Below are 6,635 nucleotides of genomic sequence, written 5' to 3' on the forward strand. Positions count from 1 at the left end.
CAGGGTGCAGGGGCTGCTGTACTGTTGCAGGGTAGGTGCTGCAATCGAGATAGCCTAGAGACACCCAGGGCAAGCTCTCCTCTCTTCCCTCTGTGGCTGTTACTAGGCTGATGGAGCCCCTCACACCAAGATGGGATGGCACTGCAGCTTGGACCTTAGTGGACAGGGACAAGTCCCTGCATGGGCTGTGCTCACACCCTGCACCAGCCCCTGTGCAATGTGTTCACCTGCAGTGTGGCTGTTCCCAGCCTGGCAGGCACCAGCTGAGGGAGCCCAGACAGAGAGAGCCCAGCCTGGACTCTGCCCCTGCCTTCCCTGAGCCTCGAACCTTCCCTTGTCCAAAGGTTCCCCCCCAGAGAATCAATAACAGGCTGCTGGCATGGCTGCAGCCACCGGCCCCAGGCCTTCCAGTAGCCACCCCCCGCAGTGGGACCATCTCCCCAGGGCACCAAGGCAGCTGCAGTGCCCCTGCCACCACATCAGCTTTGTCCCTCACGGGCAGCCTGTGGGGGGCTGGCAGGGAGGCCAGGGCAGCTGAGGGCCTCCAGACCCACAGACAAACCTGGCTGCATCACCCTGGCTCGAGCACCCTTGGGGGCATCTCCCAAGGGCATGGGGCTGTTCAGGAGCTCTGCTGTAATCACCCTTCTACATCAGTTTGCTCATGAAAAACGGGACCACACTGATGTTCCATGTTCCAGAGCACCAGAATGCTCCCAGCAGGTCATGAATCCCATTTCAAACCTCTAGGACCTTTGGGACAGGAAGTTTGGCTATGTTTGGCTCAGAGGTGGCCAAGGATTGTCTTTAACTGACAGTGTATCTTCTGCTGTGAGCACAAAAGAATTATGGAATTGACTGAGAGCAGAGTGCAGGAAGCCTGGGTGGGAAGTTTCTCCAGGGGTGGAGGGGAAAAACTGGAAGTGTTGTGCCGCTTTGCACTGTGCAAATACAAACAGAGCCCATCCATTCTCCAGGAGAGTGGTGGCTTTTTGCAGCCCACCTCTTGCAATCCCTTCCAAGCCCTGGCTACCCCTGGTGCCTGCTGCAGTGAGCCCTTTACCTGAGATCTCCTCTGAAATGCCAGGGTGGCTCCACAGCAAAAAGCAAAGACCAAAAAATCAATCCAGGTTGTGATCCCAGAGATGGGATGTCTCCTGCCATGGAGGCATGCCCTAGCTGGCCCAGCAGGCCAGCGCCAGGCAGGGTGGTGGGGGCAGAGGAGGGCTCAGACACAACAAACACGCTTGAGCATGGCGTGGCACAGCCAGCCAGAGTGGAGTGATGTCCTGCCAGGGCCCTGATCCCGGTGCAGTGGCCCGTGACCCCTCTGGCAGCAGGGGCCAGTGTCTCCATGGAGCAGAGAGGCCATCACAGCTGACCCATGGTGGCAATAGGATCTTGGTTCTGCAGGGGGAGGGAGAGGGTTGGGACCCTCTGGGCAGACCACCATCTGCAGTGGGGTGGCCCCACACACCTTGGCTGTGTCAGCAAAAAGCTGTGCGGGAGTTGTCAGGACCTGGCACCCTGCCCCGGCCAGCAGAGCCAGTGCTTGCTTGGGGATGTCATTCCTGCTGTGCTACTGTCCTGGTTGCTCTTGGGCAACCTCCATCCCGGCTAATCATTGACTAGGCTGGGAAGGCTGGCAGGAGACCTTGAATACCAGGGAGACCCGAGTGCTGAGCTCAGGGGAAAATGTCCATGTCAGCGTCTAGAAACGGTGTCAGGCTGGCACAGAGCTGCCTGCACTGTCACTCACACCAAATCACCAGCTGCCTGTGCCTGCCTCAGCAGGGCCTGCAGGCAGCCCCTGGGCTCCGTGGCAGTGGGATGTGCAGGAGCACGGCCCAGAGGTCAGCCTTGCCCGGGGTGCAGGCCAACCCTTGTCCCTCTGTTCTGCCCTCTGCTCTGGGAGCCAGGCAGTGCGGGCAGCTGCTTCTGCAGGCAGGGCACCAGGCAGGCAGCTGGGCACTGAGACATGCCACGGGCAGCCCCCAGACGGCCAGGGACAACACAAACCACTCGTTTGCAAAGCCCTCTCGGTGAAGGCAACCCCTTCGTGACTTGTGTCCTCTTTTAAGTCCTGGCAAAGTCTGGAGCCTGGCGCCCGGATTTCCCACGCTGATTTTCCTGGGGATTATGCTGTTTCTAATGATCAATTAAAGCAAATTGGCCAGGTCCCCTAGGCCCCTAAATCCCAGCTAATCCCTGGCACCTTCTGTAAGTCCAAGTGCTCATTCATTAAGTGGCAGTCCCAGGGGGAAGTGTTTGCTGCAAGCGTGACTGTTCCCACATGAAACCTTCCGGGTCTGGGTTGTTTGTCTGGGTTCGAGAACTTGCTGTTTCTAATTGAGTTGTTTATCCTGGTGCTGTTTGCTCTGAACCAATCTCCCTTTCTTGGCTGGAATGAGGAAGTTCACTTTCTCAGGAACATTTTACTGCTTAGCTGCCTCCTTATCGCCTCTAATGGTCCCATTAACCTCCTAAGAGCTGTCGCTGGCTCTGCCATGGACACGCAGGAGGCATCTCAGGTTGTTTGTGTCTTTTGCACTCTTGTACTCCTCCTGCATGACCCATTTTCCACCTGCCTCAGCAACTTTTGTCTTTGGTGCTGTCATTCCACAGTATCTCCTGCTTTTCCCTAACACAATCCTACACACTCCATCCCTTTCCCTCTTCTCTCTGCCTCTAAGCTGGTCTCCTTGGGGCTGTTTGGCCTTGTTTCTACCTGGGAAGCTGAAGTCCTTTTGCCACAGCAGGTCCCATAGGGACCTGGGGAGTGTCTGTGCACAGGATTACACACAAAGCCACCTCAGCATGGGTACAAAGCTGCAGCTCCCTGTGTACTGACCCATGGCACAATTTGGGCAGATGGCTCCTCACTGGGCTACCCTTTCTCCAGCTGGGTGGTGATGAAAGGACAGCCAGCACGTCTGGGTCCCAGAAGCATGACAGTCCTGTGCCACAGGCAGGGGCCTGCCGGGAGAGCTGGACCAGCCAGAACAAAGAGCCATAGAATCATAGAATCCCTGAATGGTTTGGGTTGGAAAAGACCTCTGAAGGTCATCTATTCCACCCTCCTGCTATAGGCAGAAACACCTTCCACTGTCCCAGGCTGCTACAAGCCCTGTCCAACCTGGCCTTGAACACTTCCAGGGGTGGAGCAGCCACAGCTGCTCTGGGCACCCTGTGCCAGGGCCTCACCATCCTCATAATAAAAAACTCCTTTCCTATATCCAATCTAATTCTGTCCCCCTTGTCCCATTGCAACAGGCCCTGCTGACAGGGTTTTTTTCCCCACAGGACTTGACCAGGGTGGGGACACAGCTGCAGCCCAGAGGCCACAAATCATGGCATTATTTTATTTTTCCAATGGGGAAACTCATCCTGCAGCACAGGAGGATACCTGAGGGTTGAGGGAATGAGCCAACTGCTCTCCTTAGGCATCCCCAGCAGCAGTCAGGGCAGGGAGGGGTGCTGTGCCGAGGTCAGCTGGTGGTGGTGGGGTCTCAGCAGGAGTGTGGTGCACCCTGTGCACACAGCACACTGCAGTCATGCTGCCAGGTTACTGCCTGCTGCTTGTTTCACTTCCTGATACCAACAAATGCCTGTGCCTGGGTGTCAGGGCAGGGTGCCGGGGACACAAACCACCAGAGAACACGGCGTACCCATCCGAGCAGGACTGAGACCTGGGCACACTGAGGGAGCCTCTGCCCTCTGCAGCTGCTGGGCTGGCTCTGGCAGGTCCCCATCCCACTGTGGCTGTGGGGGGACAGGGGTTGGCAGTGTTCATGGGGCAGGGGGGCAGCCCTGTGACCTATGATGGGTCCAAAAGCCCTGAGGGGGCTGGTGGCTGGCACTGCCAGGTCCTGTCCCAGCCCTGAGCAGAGGACACAGGCCTGGGCTGGATCCCCATCTATACAAGGGTGGTACAGCAGTGGGACAACAGCCTGTGCTGATTGGGACCCACGGCACAAGAACAGCCTGTGCTGGTTTGGGACATGCTACCACTACCCCACATGTGCTGGTGCCCGTGGGCTGACAGTGCTGGCAAAGGGCAGGGCTGCAGCATGCCTGTGGTGGGCAGCCCTGCCAGCAGCTCCTGGCACGTACATGTGCTGGAACAGCTCCCTTCCCTCTGCCTGGGCCTGGGCCTGGACCTGCCTGCCCAAAACCTCTTACCCAGCTGGGCATGCTAGGGTCTTAGCCTGCCCCAACCTTGGAACAACCCCCTTCCCAGGGGCCATGAGCAGAGGGGAAACTGAGGCATAGCAGAGGGTGGGTGAGCTGTGGGGAAGGAGAGGAGCTAGATTAGGACCCTGAGCTCTGGTGCATCCCCTCTGCACAACCCACCCACCCTGCTGCATGGGTTCTTGGGGCTGGGCTCTGCATGCTTGGCTTGTTTCTGGTGCACCCTCACATTTGCATCTGTCCCTCTCTAGCTGTTCCAGATGTGGAGCTCCCAGTGCTCATGGAATGCTTGTGCAGGTGTCCTGGGAGACTGCTGCACTCAGAGCCCCAGCACAGGCTGCCTGTGTAGGCTCCAGCTGCTTCTTTCTCTCGCCATGCACCAACTCCCTTGGCACCAAGCTGTGGCTTGCTCAGGGCTGGTCCCACAGCCTGTGCCGCCCTTCAGCGAGAGCCTCCACTGTGCAGCACAGCATCCCCTCCTGAGAGGCTTCCCAGGCCTGCAAGTGGTCCTGGGCGGCTGCAGCAGGCTGACCTGGATCCATGGGTGCACAGAGGACTGCGTGGAAAATCCCACTCATGCATCTGTGTGCAAGGCTCCCTCAGGGTTGGGCTGGGCTGGGACATGGTGTTCGCTTTGAGGAGCAGGGAGGGATGTTGCATAAGGCCCTTCTGCCTGGCTGGAGTGGAATGTCCCCAGGAGAACCTAGGGAAGGAGTGAGAACACGCAGGGCTGGGGGTGTGTCCCCAATATCCTGACCCTTGCGCGGACTCTCAAATCCTGCTGCCCTCTGTGCTGCTCCAAACCCACCTCGCAGGCTGCTCACCTGTGCTGGCTGCATTGAGCATCACCTACAGGGGCTTCCCACCCTCTGCAGCAGCACCAGCCCTTTTCTCTATCGTGCTCCTGAGCTGAGCTGGTCGGGGTGGGTTCAGGGCTGGGCTGGGAGACACTGAGGGTCAGGGGAGGCCAGGTGCCATGGGGTGCAGGATGCTGGGGTGGGCATCAATCCTTGGGGCACTGTGGTGCAGCAGGGAGGTGGAGGCTCTGCCAGGGCAGCCCTGTGCCCTTGGCTGGCACTTTGTCACCCACGGGAAAGGCTCTGCCCACCTGTGGGAGGATGGCTGAGCTCTGAAGCAAGTGGTTTGGGGTGGGTGGCTGCAATGAGTGGGCTTTGCCCAGCCTGTTCCAGTGTGCCTCTGTGCTGTGAAGAGCCCAAAGGCTGTGGGGAGGGGACACAGGAAGGGGAGAGGCAGCAAACAGGACCCCCAACACCTTGAATGCAGCTGGATTGAGGAGTACCAATTAGAACAAATGGGGCACAGACCCCATTGCTGCAGGCCAAAACTTCCCCAGCCAAGAGGGGCCAGTAGGATGGCTGCACCATTTCCCAGTACCCCAACAACCCCCTGACCTGGCCAGTGCCAGCACAGCTGGGTCCTGCTGCCCTGTGGAACAGCCCTTCCTGGAGCAGCTGTAAGCCTGAAAGGCACACAGCACGGAGGGGGTGCTGTGTGTGTCCCCCACAGGCTGCTGCAGTGCCTGTGTGTGCAAGGGATGTGTATGTACGTGCTAGAGGGCCCTGAACCTGTTTGTACATGCACAGGAAAAGTCTTCAGACACACAGGGAAAGTCAGCACATACAAGGCACATGCATGGGCCCTTGCACTAGAGCACTTGCAGGGCTGCCTGCACAAGGCTGCTGTGGGGCCACTGTGTTGGGACAGGCAGAACAGGGAGGAGAAAGCCACCCAACAATGATTTCAAGCCCCTGTGGCCTGTGTTTTGCTGTTTACCCAGTGTTTCCAGGGTGCCAACCACCCGCAGTTCCACTGTGACTCATACAGGGCTGGGGCTGAGCAGCCCTCACCACAGCAGAGACATGAAACCGTGTGGAGTTGGGCTGCCACAGCACAGGGAATGGCCACCTACTGCTCCCCTGGCTCTAGGCACTGCTGGCCCCAGGATTGCTCCAGCTGCCCTAGGGCAGGATATTGCACCTTGCTTCCAATACTCTGCCAGCCTGGGGCTCTGCACAAACACCTGCGGGGTTTAACCTGTAGCAGCCCCAGAGATGGAGGGTTTGGAGATTTTTGCCTTCCTTCACATACCCCATGGGGCTGAATCAAAAGCTGGCCGTGCCCTAGTACAGGGTTGGGGCATCCCTCACCTCTGTCCAGCACTGTTCAATCCAGATGCCCCATCCTCTTACTCTCATACCATGTTTAGAGATGGCACAAAAAAACAAACAAACAAAAAAAAACCACCAAAAAAAACCACAACAAAAGCCCCATAAAAATATCTATGACGGCTGTGAGAACAAAAACACCAGAGGAAGAGCACAGCTGGGGGTACATACAGCTCCACAAAACCTGAGAAGAGCTCCCTTTCTGCTTGTGCCCCCAAGTCTGCCTTGCACAGGTGTGACACGGGGGACAGAGACCCA

The sequence above is a fragment of the Cinclus cinclus genome, chromosome 15 (assembly GCF_963662255.1).
Source record: "Cinclus cinclus chromosome 15, bCinCin1.1, whole genome shotgun sequence".
Lineage (NCBI taxonomy): Eukaryota > Metazoa > Chordata > Aves > Passeriformes > Cinclidae > Cinclus > Cinclus cinclus.